General features: G+C 56.1%; 1 pseudogene; it reads right to left on the minus strand.

Moving 5' to 3' along the window:
• Positions 1-2259: 2259 nt before the first annotated feature.
• LOC144936397 (uncharacterized) lies at positions 2260-17268 on the minus strand (annotated as a pseudogene).
• Between the last annotated feature and the right edge of the window lies 1 nt (position 17269).

Consider the following 17269-nt stretch of genomic DNA (forward strand, 5'->3'; position numbering starts at 1 on the left):
CGCTGTGCTAGGAGTTTAGAATCCAGAAGGACCGAAACACGGCATACCACCCCCAGGAAAATGGTATGGTCGAGCGCATGAACCAGACCTTAGCCGGGAAGCTCAAAAGTATAGAAGCCGCCAATCAGCAGGATTGGAATGAACATGCTCTGTTCACCTACACCACCACGGTGCACACCTCCGCTGGGCAGACCCCCTTCCTAATGATGTTTGGTCGGGAGTTTCGCCTACCGGCAGATCTGTTGTTCGGCGTTCTCTCACCACAACCGGAGGAAGGGAGCCAGCTCGTGGAGCACCTGATGGGGACCCTGCGAGGGGCCCGTAGCCGGGCCTAACAACAGGGGGAGGCCGAACCTCAGTGGCAGGAGCATGGCGCCCGCCCCCGTGTGGAGCCCCCCTTCTACTCGTTGGGCTCTAAGGTATGGCTGCATACCCCGCGCATAGGGGCCGGACAGGTGGGGAAGCTGACCACCTACTGGTGTGGACCCTGGACCATGGTGCGGCAGATCTTCCCCTGGACAGTACTGATCTAGGGCGGGGAGAGGGGCCGAGAGACTGTGGTCAATATCCGCCAACTAAAACCGTGGAGGGCGGCCCCGGAGGGGGAGGCACCCACCCTTCAGGTATCCTGAAACCCTGGAATCATCGCACCCCCCATGCCCCCCATACCCGATAGCTTCGCGCCATCCCACTGGGCCCAAACCCCCAGAGGACCCCGGCCCGGCCAGGAGGCAATGGGCGCGGCGGCACCTAAACCCCTCTGCCCCTGAGTTTGTTCCCCAGCCAGCGTACGCCGGAGAATGGGAGGCGCCTATGGAATGGAGACGGAGACTACCGCTGGAGCCTCGGACAGCGGAGCCACTGCCCACGAAACCGGCAACGAGGGCCAGGCAAGTCCCACGGACTCCGCAGCGCTACCTGGTTGGAGCGGCCCAGGCAAGGTGCTCCAGTCAACTCGGGACAGGGACGGGCACCTCGGGCGTCTATGTGGTGCCACGACAGCGGAGCAACTCCGCAAACGCCGCAATCCCCTCGCGGCCCCCGCACTAAACATACACCCGCACACAGCACACCCACTTAGTATCCTGATGGGGGGTTGTCTGGCACATCGGGTTTTAATCCGAAGAGCCCCTAGAGGGAGAGTCCTATGGTTTCCCGCTGCCAGGAGATTGGCCGACCCTAACAGGATAGGTTACATTGCGGTGTCCCTAAATTGGCTTAAAATAAAATGGGCGCACAGAAACTCACCAGGCTAACCGCAATGAGAACGCTCACAGCACGGGGGGGGGAGGGCCAGGGGGGAAATAGCACGCGGGCGGCGCAGACGGGGAGGGGGAGGTAAAGCACTGGACCCCCCGCGGAGGTGTATTCCGCGGGATGGCAACACCGACCAAACTGGCTGAATCTGAAAGGTGGAGGGCGGGCACGTAGACAATGGGTCGAGGCATAACGGAAAATAACGCTCCAGGTAAGGGCGGGATATCAGTTTAAAATCGAAAAGTAGGCGCATGATTGGCTGCGCGGCGCAACGTCCCCCTGGGCCTTTGAAGTATAGAGAATTAAGGTGGGAGCCCCGGGACGATTAGGTTAGTTGTCTTCAATCTCCAGGCTGTCAAGACCCACCCCCTGCCGTCCTGCCTCCTCGAACCGCTCGCAGCATCTGTGTGATGCCAGCGATTGCTGCTATGAGGCAGTGATAGGTAAAGTCTTCTCATGTCCTTCTCCCTCCGACTCTCACAGCGTCCGTGCAACGCCATGAGTCCAACTTCGAGGTACGTGGTAGAACGCTTGAGTGACTGGTTTCGTAGGCAGAGTTTGGCTAATTTATTCTCGCAAAGTATTCCACCTCCAGGTAGAGTGTATTTGCGTCGGTAATACATTTTAGCTCAGAGGATCGGTGCAGTGTGATTTCTGTGTGTGTGGGGGGAACCTCGGCGCAGTACTGGTAATTTGATCGTGTGTGTGAGGCGCGCGTGTATTAAAACATACACGGCCGCCAACGCTGGCGCGTGTTTACGCGTTTGTGTGTGAAACACGAGCGACTGCAGTGTGCCGCGTGAGTAATTAGGGCGGGGGCGGGTGCGATCAACCCACTCGCCGGAGTTTATACAGCGTGTTTACACAGCGACAATATCATTAACGGCGAGGCGTACGCGCAAATTCATACAGCCCTTTAGCATTAGCCTTTATGTGCTGCGAATTTGGGCTTAACCACCCGGGGATTGCGCGCGCATATTTATACCACCATTTTCTTTAGCGCTAACCTTTGCGCGGAATAAGGGCCTGCAGGGGCGCGCGCATGCACGCCTCCGCGTTAGTTTTTGTGGTGGTGTACGTGGGCGTGTGCGGGATAACCCTGGGCGGTGGTGAACCAGCCAATCAGCTATGTCCCTCAGAGTGGATGCTGGCACGGGGGGACCGATCACCCGATTGGCGGGGCCCGGCGAGAGGGGTCGAATGGCGCGGTGGAGAAAGGAGTGGAGGAGGGAGTGGAGGCGGCAAACGTTGCGCTCCACCTGCCCAACGAGGGCGGCGGGGCGGATGTCAGCCCCCACATTTGCAGGATTCTGAAAAGCAGATTGAGCCCCTTGCGTAACAGTGCCCACTAGCCATACATAGTGTCCATCATCCTCATGGTCTATCTGACAGATGTGTTCATTACAAACCATGCGGGTTTTTTCCACAACGAATCCTTTTGCATGTGTAATAAAGGACTCGATCCTGGGTCTGTCTCCGTTGTCCTTTATTCGGGTTCTTACACTTTTCCCACACGGCCCTCGCTCAGAGCTCTCCCCTTGGCAGCTCCATAGCTGCCCTCGCTCCCGTAGCCTCCACACCTCTGCAGCTCCGCTGCAGACTCCTGTACAGTCCTCCGGCTGCACTCACTGCAGCTCCACCGCTGCCCTCACTGCAGCTCCACCGCTGCCCGTCGTTCCTCCGTGCTTGGTCACCACTGGCCGACGGTGCCAAGTCTTACTCTCCGTGTGTGTGGCGATCTCGCCACTCCTCGACCTCCGCCCTGCGTGGCCTCACTGTAACTCTATCTCCCACACTCTCTCTTCCATCCCGCTGGCTGGCACCATCATGAGCCCCTCAGCCACCAGGCTGAGGCACGGCGACCACCCAACGCGGTCTCCACTCTTCACTCCCCCGACTGACCCAGATGTCTTCCTGTCTCCCCGCTATACCATCTCCCCCCACGTGACCCTGACTCCTCCCTCTCGGATCGTCACATCCGGCCCGCCCATTTACGCCCGCATTACACATGTAATAATTTCCCCCCTCATCCCCAGCGTTTGGCATTGCTGCTGCATAGGCATTGTTGCTTCATTGGCATTGTTGCTGCATTGGCAACCCCCACCTCTCTCCCCCTAGCTCTCCTGTCGCCTCCGCAGATCTTACTCTGCCCCCCCCCCCATCTCTAGCCCCGCCCATGTACCCTACCTATATCTCCATATATATAAAAGGCAAAGTGGTGATTGTGTGGCTGTTCAAAATGTTTAGTGTTCTTCCCGACATGCAACAAACTGGAAATTTGCCATATGGGTACTTTCCAGACTGTACACCATGCAAAAATGATAAATATACACTTTTATTTGGGGGGGGGGGGTGGAGCTCAATAATGCATATATTTTTTTGCACGGCAAGTGAGCTGTGACGTCAAATCTGTCACGTGACCCACGCATGTGGAAGCGTAACGCATTGTAGTGTAGTGGTTAGCGCGCCGCGCTACAAACCCAGCGACCCGAGTTTGATTCCCGCTCACGACCACCACCGGTAACGATCATTTCAACTGCTCCTGGGCCTCCCCTAGGTCGACTCAGCCTCAAACGAGTAACTGTTGTGGTGTGTGAACTTCGCCACTGGGGAGACAAAGGCGGCCGGGCGTGGTGGATCCAAGTCCCGGGCGAAGCCGGGTAGTACAGCTAGTAGTCTATATAACCTCGTGCCACGGCAGCTCTCTCAACTTCTTCAGCAGTTGTTTCTTGCTGTAGTTGTCCCACCTGATGACGATTGCTTGTGTTGTGATCGAAACGTCGTGATTTGTTTAATTTTATTTTATTTCTAACTACGTGACTTTACCGAAATAACCAAAGAGTATGTGAGATTATAGTTGTGCGGTTATGTAGGTCATCTGTCTGTACATTAAACGAGTGCAAAAAATATGTACAATACCACGTATTTATATGATTAGTATGCCTTTTACTGGAAGAGAAAAATCCTGCTGCTTCTTTTCAAAAAGGGAATAAGTTAATGACCATTGGCAGTGTTTATTTACAGAAGCACACTAATGGGAGTTCTTGAGAATGTAAACCATACTTAGATGAAAACATTACATTTATGAGGGAATATGAAACTGTAAAAAATAAATTGCTCTTAGAAACAAGTAGCCCATTAATTTGCGAGTCTCACAGCCAAATCACACATTTGCTATTATAAAAAAAAGTACAATGTGAAACACCAAGGCTATGGGTAAAAACTTGATTTGGAGCGTTCGTGACTGCAGGGATTACTCTGGTTCTTTCGGTAAAGTCACGTAGAAAGAAAATAAATTTTATATAATATGACATTTCGATTGCAACACAAGCAGTCGCCATCAGGTAGAACTAAATTCGAGAGAGAGACAAAACACAGACATGGACACACACGGACAGACACACAAGCAGAGAGAGACAACACAGAGACACACACACACAGAGAGACACACAACATAGACACACAGAGACCCAATGCCTCTGTGTCGTGGCCTTAAATAGAGAGGGGAGGTTGGGGCAGAGAGAGAGGTGGGTCTGCTGGAGCAGTGAAATTAGCATGTCAATGAGAGAGCTGTGTGGAAATCCACCTCGCGGCGGCAGGGGGAGAGAAAGACCCAGCAAGTCTGGTATTGAGAGAACAAACTTAGTATTTTTTTGGAAATGTAATGCAATGCAACGCAGAGAGTCGGCTAACACACAGTTAACAAATAGCCTGGTTGATTACGTTCTCCATAGATTGCTAAATTATAAGTTAAGTGTGAAATTTGACAAATAGAGACACAGAGAGAGAGAAAACAAACTTACATCCTCCCCGTAGAGGTGGTTCAAACTTGATTTGAAGCTTTCGTGACTGCAGGAATTACTCTTTGGTTCTTTGGTAAAGTCACGTAGAAAGAAAATAAATTCAATAGAATACGACGTTTCAATTGCAACACAAGCAGTCATCAGGTAGAACTAAATTCGAGAGAGAGACAAAACACAGACATGGAGATACACAGACAGACACACAAACAGAGGGAGACAACACAGAGACACAGAGAGAGAGGCACACAACATAGACACACAGAGACCCAATGCCTCTGTGTCGTGGCCTTAAATAGAGAGGGGAGGTTGGGGCAGAGAGAGAGGTGGATCTGCTGGAGCAGAGAAATTAGCATGTCAATGAGGTAGCTGTGTGGAAATCCACCTCGCTGGGTCTTTCTTTCCCCCTGCCGCGCTATGGGTAAAGTCCAAATAAACGACAATCATGAAATACTGTGCAACAGAACATTTACTATATACACAGTAAACCTACAGAGAGAAATTGTGAACTTGTGCACATGTATGCATGCGTGTGCACACTTTTAGACACAGAGACGAACACGGATTGGCCTCATGGACAATCATTGGCCATGGTGCATAAACTACCTTGCGAACGGAGCCCCAAAAATCTGTAACAGCACGCTGCCTGCCACCAGATGTCCGAAACGTGCCGAGAGTCTCTCAAACCCGTGGTCTGTGCAAGACAGATCTATTCAGACTCACCTTCTCATAGCATCTTAAATAAGTAAATAAACAGTGTCTTTACTTTTTATTTATTTGATTTACTATTTAGATTTCTTATGCTATTCGTTTCGCACGATTGCACTTTATTTTGCGCGCGGTTGCAAGTTGCTTTGCTCAAGGCGTGACAGGTTTCTCTTTTCATTCCTGTTGATGTATGCCCCCTTTACCGTTCCCGTTTAGTTGTAATATACACTGATGCATACTTTATTGAGGGCGATATTGTCACGTAAAATAAAGATTGATTGATTGATATGACCATGTCAAATCACCCTTCCCTTTGCATAAAAATCATAAGCCCAAGATGTATGATTAACTATTTCTCACACACACACCACGCATTCTACACTCACCAGCAGTTATCAATAGGAAAACATGAATGTTATCAAAATGTCAGGAGACTGCTCAGTCACCAATGTGAAGAACACCTTCAATAACATGAGAGGTCTACATCGTGTAGATATGTACAGTTGCCGAATTGAAGTCACCTTCCTACAATGGCTACATGTCAAATGTGATCATTTGGAAACAAAATAATAATACAAATATCGGCTTAACAACCATGTGAGCAAACTAGAGTTATAACGTTTTTTTACCATTAGCCGCATTATTAAATTCGATTTTAAATTAGACAAATGCATATCATATGCCATTTTGCCTAGCTATTGCTGTCTATGAAAGATAATTTGATTGAGTGAAAACTGGTGCAGTTGTTCAAGCTCTTACAAACCATGTGCTCTATGGGGGAGAGAGATAAAAACTCATTGATAAACATGTGATTGATTTGTAATTATCAACAATCATCTGCCAGGGATCACGTATACGTACGGCTGTCTGCTTTTTTTTATATCCCGCACGATGCATATAAGACGTAGCCCAATAGTCATACTACATCATTCATCATTCCTCATCCTATCTACAGATAAACCTGATTGAGTCACGTGCAAAATACTGTTGATTCTAGTTCCTAAAACATCGTGGGTAATGATATGAATTGCGTCATGTCATTGAACTCCTTGTTTCTCCAGTGTATCCTGCCGACCGTTTTCACACCCAGTCACTGTACACTTAGGGGTTGATTTGATATGTATGGGTATCCGACAGAAATATGATGATCGTTGAAGATCGAGTAGGTTTGGGTAGAGAACATGATCTTTAAGGTTAGGGCTTGAACATTGAGACACTGTGCTCGTGTATTATTATATGCTTAATCATATACACGCGTACGGGTCTGCTGCAGCAAACGATCACCATCCCTCTGGGGCCAATATCAACGGTGGTTGGCCAATGTTTCCCACCATAGGAATGTAGAACCTCCATCAACGGTTCAGGACTGGCAATAGAGGGTTATGCTTAATTGAATATGGGGACATGTAGACTTAAATTGCCAGTTCACGTGTTAATGTTGATGAATAAATGGTTGATTTGCAGGCCAAATAGTATAAGGATAAAAAAAATGACGTAGAATTTGCTTCATTACCAAAATGAAATTACATTAAAGTCATCAACTAAACGATTTCCCATATCACATATGTTCATAGCCAAAAAGGAAACCTCAGGACTGGTTTTGAGTCTCATAAGCAAGTTTTTGTTAGTTAGAGTAATACTACTAGGTAAAATATGGGCAGGAGTAATCCATAGATACTGTTGGGCCAAACATTTATTTTCATAAATATGTAGTGGTGGAGCGGAGCGGGGTTTTGCAAACATTGTGCACGAATGTGTGAGCTATGGACAGTGCAGTCACGTCAGGGCAAACAGGTGCAGAGAGAAAGAGAGAGAAACCAGAGAAAGGTGAATAATTAAGATGCATAGCAGTGATTGGCTGGCTGCAAATACAGACACGGAGTGGCGAGATTGGGGAGAACACGTGCAAGAGGCGGCGGGACGACTCCGGATTAACGAGGGCCATCTGAGGGCACTTAATGAGGAGGATAAATAGGGAACGTGTGAGGCAGAGAGGTTGAGTTGGTGGGAGTGAAGAAAAGAGCGAAGACAAGAGAAGTCCGGGACCCCGCTCGCCACACCTCGTCCTCTCTAGCGGTGTTGGCTGATCCCCCGCTGGATGCAAGGGCGAGGTTGGAGGAGTGAGGGTAGACAGGCTAGCAGGAGAGAGGCTGGCGGAATCCTAAGTGTGAGTGTGCTAAGGCTAGCAGTAGAGAAGCTGGTGGAGTATATAGTGAGAGGCTAGCAGTAGAGAAGCTGACAGTGCAACATAGAGGCTAACGGAGCGAGATGGGGCGAGCGGAGCGTGGCGGACGAGCAGTACAAGCGGAGCGGAAGAGTTGCAACGGAGACGCGTGGTGTTGAACGCGAGGAGTTCTGTACGAATAGTGACACAGGAGAAAAAGAAAAAGTTGTCTGGGTGAAATAACATCACGACAAGTGTGGTGGCCGTTGGCCCCCGGGGTCTCTCCCGCCATCATCCCCTATTCCGTTTATGTTACCCCACCTCCCTAATACCCGCTAGGGTTTCGCCGGCCTTCGAACGCGACGCCCCTACCCATACGGCTTCACGCAGCGCTCCCACGCCGCAAGCATACGTGCGCACGGTATCATCAATCAAACGCCATACTCCCCCTCTTTACGCCGCTACGTACAGCGCTCGCACGCTGCGAGCGTGCGCCCGTCTACAGCCCTGTGCGGCACTCGCCTCCACGTTGAATAACCACGTTACCAATGCGCACCCGTATCCGACACGTAGCGGACGTACGCGCACTCACGCACACAGCTCCCCGCGGCACTCACTCACCACGGAGCACTCACGTTGTGATCGCGCACCTGTATCATACACGTAGTGAACGTACGCGCACTTACGCACACAGCTCCCCGCGGCACTCACTCACCACGGAGCACTCACGTTGTGATCGCGCACCTGTATCATACACGTAGTGAACACATGCGCACCCACACGCGCAGCTCCGCGCCGCGCTCACTCACGTGGCGAACCACTGTGTACGCAGGACCACACACGTGCACACCTCTCCACGAGATCACACGAGGCCACGATTCGCTATTAATGATTTATTGTCCGCTACCTGGAACTAGGTGTTAAATCAGTGAGTCGACGAGGATGGCCCACGCTGATACTTTTATGCCTATTCCCGATTTATCTGCTATGATTATAATTCACCTCCTTACTCACTGTTAGGTGTTCACGGCGGTCCGTTGATCCCCTGCTTGCAGCGTACCTCGGTGCGTCCCACGGACGTCCGGGTCGCTGGGCTGGAGCTGCGTCTTGTCGCCTCGCGCTGGAGTGAGAGCCCGATATCCCCTTTGCGCCCCCTATTTATCCTCCCTACATCAAAGGCTCCGAGCGGGATGGTGGCCCACAGCTTTTCCTTAACAATGGGCTCGCGCCCTCTAGCACGCGCACCGCGGTTCCGGGTGCCTGTGATATGCTAATCAATGTGCGGCGTTGCGCAGCGCAAATTCCAATCAATCCCTTTCTCACGCAGGCCCCTATTATTGAAGTTCATGCGGCGGTGTCCATCACAAAGGCCCGTCGTGGGAATCTGTGCACGGCTCCCCACGCGCCTCCCCTCTCCCGATCTATTCATACCTTCAGCTTAATCATTTACCCTCCCCAACAATTGTGCCTGCACGCTCAAGCGCAACCATCCCAACCTTATGTGACTATGTGAGAGCCGCCGCATTCCTGCTAATTATGCCGTCCCGTCCCTGCTTGCCTCGTCGACACGTGGGGGTGGGTGTGGGGGGTGCGCCTCAACCGCAGTGGCCGAATGCCCCTCGCCGCAACCATACCATCTTAAGGTCGGTCGCAGCGCCGCGGTGCAACGTAGCGTCGGGGGAGGTCATCCAACTCCCTGATCGCCGGAAACCGTGAGAGTTAATCCCGATAAGGGTTTCTCGGATAAAAACCGGTCGATCAGGTGTCCTCCCCTTCCAGCTCTATGGGGGGGGGGAAATGCGTGCGGGTGTGTTCATGTGAGGTGAGGTGAGGGGGACGAGGGGTCGGCTCCGTCCCTTGGTGGTGGCGAGGTCGGGGATGGGGCGCCTGCTGAACGGCTTCGTGGCGGCGGCATCACATAGCCCCCCGAGGTGCCAGTCCCCGTCCCGGGTTGACTGGAGCACCTCGCTTGGGCCGCGCCCACGAGAAAACGTTGCGGGGTCCGGGGGATCCGTCCGGACCTTGTGGCTGGTCTCGGGGCGGGTGACGCCGTCCTCTGCAGCTCCTGCGACGGCCTCCTCCTCCACTCCAGCGGCTCTCCCTGTCCCTCGGTACCTGCGGGCTGGGGCACAAACTCAGCAGCGGAAGGGTTTAGGAGCCGTCGTCCGCGTCGTCTCCTGACTGGATCGGGGCGTCTCGGGGGCCCGGCGGGGCCCATGTAGGGTGCGAGGCCCCCCAGCACGAGGGGTGCGGGTACTCCGGGATTTCGGGGCCTTCGGGTACGGGGTTCTCTCTCGCCAGGGTTGCTTTCCACGGTTTTAAGCGGCGGACGTTGACCACCGTCTCTCGATCCCTCTCCCCGCCATAAATTAGTACCGTCCAGGGGGAGATCTGTCGCACCACGGTCCAGGGTCCCCGCCAGTAGGTCGTCTGTTTCCCCACCTGCCCGGCCCCGACGCGAGGGGTGTGTAGCCACACCTTAGCGCCTGTCAGGAATAAGGGGGGTTCCATGCGGGGTCAGGTGCCCTGTTCCTGCCGCCGATGCGCGGCTTCCCCTTGCGGGTATGCTCAGCCTCGGGCTTCTCGCAGGGTCTCCAACAGGTGTTCCACGGGGCGGCTTCCCTCCTCCAGCTGGGGGGAAGGGACGCCGAATAGCAGATTTGCGGGTAAACGAGACTCACGGCCGAACATCATTAAAAACAGGGTTTGTCCCATCGACGTGTGTACGGTGGTGGCGTAGGCGAAAAGGGCGTAGGGGAGGTGTTCGTCCCAATCCCGTTGATTTGCGGCCGCCATACGTTTGAGTTTCCCCGCAAGGGTCTGATTCATGCGCTCCACCATACCGTTCGCTTGGGGGTGGTACGCTGTGGTTCGGTCCTTCTGGATTCCAAATTCTCGGCACAGTGCCTGGAACAGCTCGGCCTCAAACTCGCTACCCTGGTTGGTGAGGACTCGTTTTGGGATCCCGTGCTTCAGTACGTAATGTTCCACAATTGCCCGGGCCACCACCAAGGCCGTTTTATCAGGGATGGCCACTGCCACGGGGTAGCGGGTGAAATACTCTACTGCGACCAGGATATACCGGTTGCCTCGATGGGATCGCGGGAATGGTCCCTGTAGGTCGATCCCGACCAGCTGATTCGTGCGGCTGACGCGGAACGGCCTTAGGGGTACCTGGTATCGTGCCGGTTTCGGCCCGCACTGCTGACAGGCGCGGCAGCCCTGTACCCAGGCCGCCACGTCTTGTGCCAATTTGGGCCAGAGATACTGGCGACGCAGGGTCTCTCGAGTGCGTCGTTCCCCATCGTGGCCCCCGAGTGGGTGGTCATGCACCAGCCGTAGCAGCTGGGGTCGCACCTGGGCAGGAACACAGATACACCCCGGCTGGCCGGCCTCGGTTAACTCCCGTACCACTCCGTTCTGCACGCACAACCGGGCATACAAACCGCTCCAGGGTCCTGGTAAGGCACTCTTTTCCTCCCGCAGTGCCGCCTCCACTGCCGCCAGATCGGGATCCCGCTGCTGGGTCTGTCTCAGCTGCTCGTCGTTCAGGCCCGGGAAGGCGCAGCCGACGTCCTCCTGGATCCGTCCGATCGGGGCAGGGTGATCCGCCGGGTCCCGAGCCGTGGGTCCCGCGCTTGCCGGGCGGTCGACGGGATCCTCGGTGCCACCTGTGAGGGTCTCTGTGGCACACACTACACTCTCTCTCACTGGGGGGGGTCAGTGGCCGCGGCCCCTCGGGGGTCCGTCGCCTGCCGGCAGCGTCCCCCCGTGAAACACGGGCAGGCCTCCTCCGCCCTTGTCTCGGCGTACACCGTGGGCCGCCTCGACAAGGCGTCCGCATTTGCATGCGTCCGGCCAGCCCGATACTCGATTTGCAGGTTGTACTCCTGCAACTGCGCCAACCACCGGGCCATCTGCCCCCGCGGCTCCTTGAATGTAAGAAGAAACTGCAGAGCATAATGGTCAGTGCGTACGCGACATTTCCTGCCGTATAAATACGGCCGGAACTGCTTACATGCGAAAATCACTGCGTACAACTCTTGGCGGGTCACGCAATAGTTCAGCTCGGCCCCACTCAAGGTCCGGCTGGCGTACGCGATGACTCGTTCCGTCCCATCCTGTACCTGTGACAACACCGCGCCCAGCCCGCTGCTGCAGGCGTCGGTGTCCAAAATAAAATCGGTGGTAAAATCGGGGAAAGCGAGGGTGGGGGCGTGGGTGAGGTGGTCTTTGAGAGTGGTGAAGGCCGTCTGGCAGGCCCCCGTCCACTGATAGGGGTGCTTAGGGGAAGTGAGTTGGGTGAGGGGGCGTGCAATCTCGCTGAATCCCTTTACAAATCGACGATAATAGGTGGCGAGCCCCAAAAATGATCTGATCTCCGTCAGATTCCTTGGCCGTGGCCACTCCACTACGGCGCGTACCTTCTCCGGATCGGTGCGCACGCCTGACTCGCTGACGCGATGCCCGAGGTACCCCACCTCGCGTTGTGCGATGTAACACTTACGGGGCTTGAGCTTGAGATGAGCCACTCGCAGTCGCTGGAACACCTCTCGTAGCCTGGACCAATGCTCAGACAAAGATCTATTGAACACGATCACATCGTCCAAGTAAATCAGGCACTGTTCCCATTGCAAACCCCGCATCACCAACTCCATCAGCCGCTGGAACGTCGCGGGCGCATTGGTGAGTGCGAACGGGAGTACTCGAAACTCGAATAGTCCCATCGGGGTGGTGAATGCGGTTTTCGGCCGATCCTCCTCCACCATCTCCACCTGCCAGTACCTGGACGCGAGATCGAGGGTGGAAAAATATCGCGCTCCGGCGAGGCTGTCAAAAGTGTCGTCGATGCGGGGTATGGGGAAGGCGTCGCCGAGCGTGACTGCGTTCAGTTTACGGTAATCGACGCAGAACCGGGATGACCCATCCTTTTTCGTTACTAGTACCACTGGGGCTGACCAGGGGCTCGCCGAGGGCTGAATTATATTATCGCGAAGCATGTCCCCAACTGCCTCTTTGATCTGGGTGCGTTCGGGTGCGCCCACTCGGTACGCAGGGAGTTTGATGGGTCGGGCTGCACCGGTGTCAATTTGGTGCTTAACAAGGTCGGTCCGACCCACGTCCGAGTCGTGTTCACTGAATACGTCGGCATACTCCCGCAGTAACTCGCGCAGCCGATCGGCCTCTCCCTTAGGTAAATCCGCCCATGGTACATGTAACGCGTCGAGCAGGGGAACGACCTCGGCTCAGGGAGTCGGGCCGACTCGCCAGGCCAGGTCCTGGTCACCCTCAGGACGACCGGGGTCCTCAGCCCAGAGTGCGAACACCGAGTCGTTAGAGTGGCGTGCGTGCAGGGGGTGTACGGTGGCTATCAGGGTGCGCCGTCGCAGTATCGCTGGGGTACTGTGGGGGTTAAACATCCGCATAAACAATCGGTCCCCATCTGCGTTTACCAACGTGGCGGATCCCACGACCCCATACCGTTTTGCCAACTCCGGGTGAGGAGTTAGCATTACCTCTCCTGATAGTCGGAGCGCGGGGTCGGTGAGGGATGTTGCCACAGGCACCAGCATCTCGGTGAGCGGCCCGATGGTGACTGCCGTCGCCAGGATAGCGGCCACAGGTGCGAAGCGGGGGCGCGTTGGTTCTCGTCCCAGGAACGGTATCCGCTCGCCGTTGCTCTCCATGGTGGCGCATTGCTGGCGGGGTTGCACGTTGAGTCCCAGCTGTTCTAAGAGGTCGGTACCTGCAATATACTCGTGACACAACGCACTCGACACGTAGAACTCCTGGGTGCACACCTGGCTGCCTATGTGGACCTCTAGGGTGGCTCTCCCCAGCAGCCCCATTCCGGCTCCGCTCGCCGTGTGCAGCGCGCGGTCCGGTGCCTGCAGGTGACGCACGTCGACCCCGATCGCGTGTGGGGGGTGCGCCTCAACCGCAGTGGCCGAATGCCCCTCGCCGCAACCATACCATCTTAAGGTCGGTCGCAGCGCCGCGGTGCAACGTAGCGTCGGGGGAGGTCATCCAACTACCTGATCGCCGGAAACCGTGAGAGTTAATCCCGATAAGGGTTTCTCGGATAAAAACCGGTCGATCAGGTGTCCTCCCCTTCCAGCTCTATGGGGGGGGGGAAATGCGTGCGGGTGTGTTCATGTGAGGTGAGGTGAGGGGGACGAGGGGTCGGCTCCGTCCCTTGGTGGTGGCGAGGTCGGGGATGGGGCGCCTGCTGAACGGCTTCGTGGCGGCGGCATCACATAGCCCCCCGAGGTGCCAGTCCCCGTCCCGGGTTGACTGGAGCACCTCGCTTGGGCCGCGCCCACGAGAAAACGTTGCGGGGTCCGGGGGATCCGTCTGGACCTTGTGGCTGGTCTCGGGGCGGGTGACGCCGTCCTCTGCAGCTCCTGCGACGGCCTCCTCCTCCACTCCAGCGGCTCTCCCTGTCCCTCGGTACCTGCGGGCTGGGGCACAAACTCAGCAGCGGAAGGGTTTAGGAGCCGTCGTCCGCGTCGTCTCCTGACTGGATCGGGGCATCTCGGGGGCCCGGCGGGGCCCATGTAGGGTGCGAGGCCCCCCAGCACGAGGGGTGCGGGTACTCCGGGATTTCGGGGCCTTCGGGTACGGGGTTCTCTCTCGCCGGGGCTGCTTTCCACGGTTTTAAGCGGCGGACGTTGACCACCGTCTCTCGATCCCTCTCCCCGCCATAAATTAGTACCGTCCAGGGGGAGATCTGTCGCACCACGGTCCAGGGTCCCCGCCAGTAGGTCGTCTGTTTCCCCACCTGCCCGGCCCCGATGCGAGGGGTGTGTAGCCACACCTTAGCGCCTGTCAGGAATAAGGGGGGTTCCATGCGGGGTCAGGTGCCCTGTTCCTGCCGCCGATGCGCGGCTTCCCCTTGCGGGTATGCTCAGCCTCGGGCTTCTCGCAGGGTCTCCAACAGGTGTTCCACGGGGCGGCTTCCCTCCTCCAGCTGGGGGGAAGGGACGCCGAATAGCAGATTTGCGGGTAAACGAGACTCACGGCCGAACATCATTAAAAACAGGGTTTGTCCCGTCGACGTGTGTACGGTGGTGGCGTAGGCGAAAAGGGCGTAGGGGAGGTGTTCGTCCCAATCCCGTTGATTTGCGGCCGCCATACGTTTGAGTTTCCCCGCAAGGGTCTGATTCATGCGCTCCACCATACCGTTCGCTTGGGGGTGGTACGCTGTGGTTCGGTCCTTCTGGATTCCGAATTCTCGGCACAGTGCCTGGAACAGCTCGGCCTCAAACTCGCTACCCTGGTCGGTGAGGACTCGTTTTGGGATCCCGTGCTTCAGTACGTAATGTTCCACAAATGCCCGGGCCACCACCAAGGCCGTTTTATCAGGGATGGCCACTGCCACGGGGTAGCGGGTGAAATACTCTACTGCGACCAGGATATACCGGTTGCCTCGATGGGATCGCGGGAATGGTCCCTGTAGGTCGATCCCGACCAGCTGATTCGTGCGGCTGACGCGGAACGGCCTTAGGGGTACCTGGTATCGTGCCGGTTTCGGCCCGCACTGCTGACAGGCGCGGCAGCCCTGTACCCAGGCCGCCACGTCTTGTGCCAATTTGGGCCAGAGATACTGGCGACGCAGGGTCTCTCGAGTGTGTCGTTCCCCATCGTGGCCCCCGAGTGGGTGGTCATGCACCAGCCGTAGCAGCTGGGGTCGCACCTGGGCAGGAACACAGATACACCCCGGCTGGCCGGCCTCGGTTAACTCCCGTACCACTCCGTTCTGCACGCACAACCGGGCATACAAACCGCTCCAGGGTCCTGGTAGGGCACTCTTTTCCTCCCGCAGTGCCGCCTCCACTGCCGCCAGATCGGGATCCCGCTGCTGGGTCTGTCTCAGCTGCTCGTCGTTCAGGCCCGGGAAGGCGCAGCCGACGTCCTCCTGGATCCGTCCGATCGGGGCAGGGTGATCCGCCGGGTCCCGAGCCGTGGGTCCCGCGCTTGCCGGGCGGTCGACGGGATCCTCGGTGCCACCTGTGAGGGTCTCTGTGGCACACACTACACTCTCTCTCGCTGGGGGGGGTCAGTGGCCGCGGCCCCTCGGGGGTCCGTTGCCTGCCGGCAGCGTCCCCCCGTGAAACACGGGCAGGCCTCCTCCGCCCTTGTCTCGGCGTACACCGTGGGCCGCCTCGACAAGGCGTCCGCGTTTGCATGCGTCCGGCCAGCCCGATACTCGATTTGCAGGTTGTACTCCTGCAACTGCGCCAACCACCGGGCCATCTGCCCCCGCGGCTCCTTGAATGTAAGAAGAAACTGCAGAGCATAATGGTCAGTGCGTACGCGACATTTCCTGCCGTATAAATACGGCCGGAACTGCTTTCATGCGAAAATCACTGCGTACAACTCTTGGCGGGTCACGCAATAGTTCAGCTCGGCCCCACTCAAGGTCCGGCTGGCGTACGCGATGACTCGTTCCGTCCCATCCTGTACCTGTGACAACACCGCGCCCAGCCCGCTGCTGCAGGCGTCGGTGTCCAAAATAAAATCGGTGGTAAAATCGGGGAAAGCGAGGGTGGGGGCGTGGGTGAGGTGGTCTTTGAGAGTGGTGAAGGCCGTCTGGCAGGCCCCCGTCCACTGATAGGGGTGCTTAGGGGAAGTGAGTTGGGTGAGGGGGCGTGCAATCTCGCTGAATCCCTTTACAAATCGACGATAATAGGTGGCGAGCCCCAAAAATGATCTGATCTCCGTCAGATTCCTTGGCCGTGGCCACTCCACTACGGCGCGTACCTTCTCCGGATCGGTGCGCACGCCTGACTCGCTGACGCGATGCCCGAGGTACCCCACCTCGCGTTGTGCGATGTAACACTTACGGGGCTTGAGCTTGAGATGAGCCACTCGCAGTCGCTGGAACACCTCTCGTAGCCTGGACCAATGCTCAGACAAAGATCTACTGAACACGATCACATCGTCCAAGTAAATCAGGCACTGTTCCCATTGCAAACCCCGCATCACCAACTCCATCAGCCGCTGGAACGTCGCGGGCGCATTGGTGAGTGCGAACGGGAGTACTCGAAACTCGAATAGTCCCATCGGGGTGGTGAATGCGGTTTTCGGCCGATCCTCCTCCGCCATCTCCACCTGCCAGTACCTGGACGCGAGATCGAGGGTGGAAAAATATCGCGCTCCGGCGAGGCTGTCAAAAGTGTCGTCGATGCGGGGTATGGGGAAGGCGTCGCCGAGCGTGACTGCGTTCAGTTTATGGTAATCGACGCAGAACCGGGATGACCCATCCTTTTTCGTTACTAGTACCACTGGGGCTGACCAGGGGCTCGCCGAGGGCTGAATTATATTATCGCGAAGCATG

This window comes from Lampetra fluviatilis, chromosome 1 (genome assembly GCF_964198595.1).
Source record: "Lampetra fluviatilis chromosome 1, kcLamFluv1.1, whole genome shotgun sequence".
Classification (NCBI taxonomy): Eukaryota; Metazoa; Chordata; class Hyperoartia; order Petromyzontiformes; family Petromyzontidae; genus Lampetra; species Lampetra fluviatilis.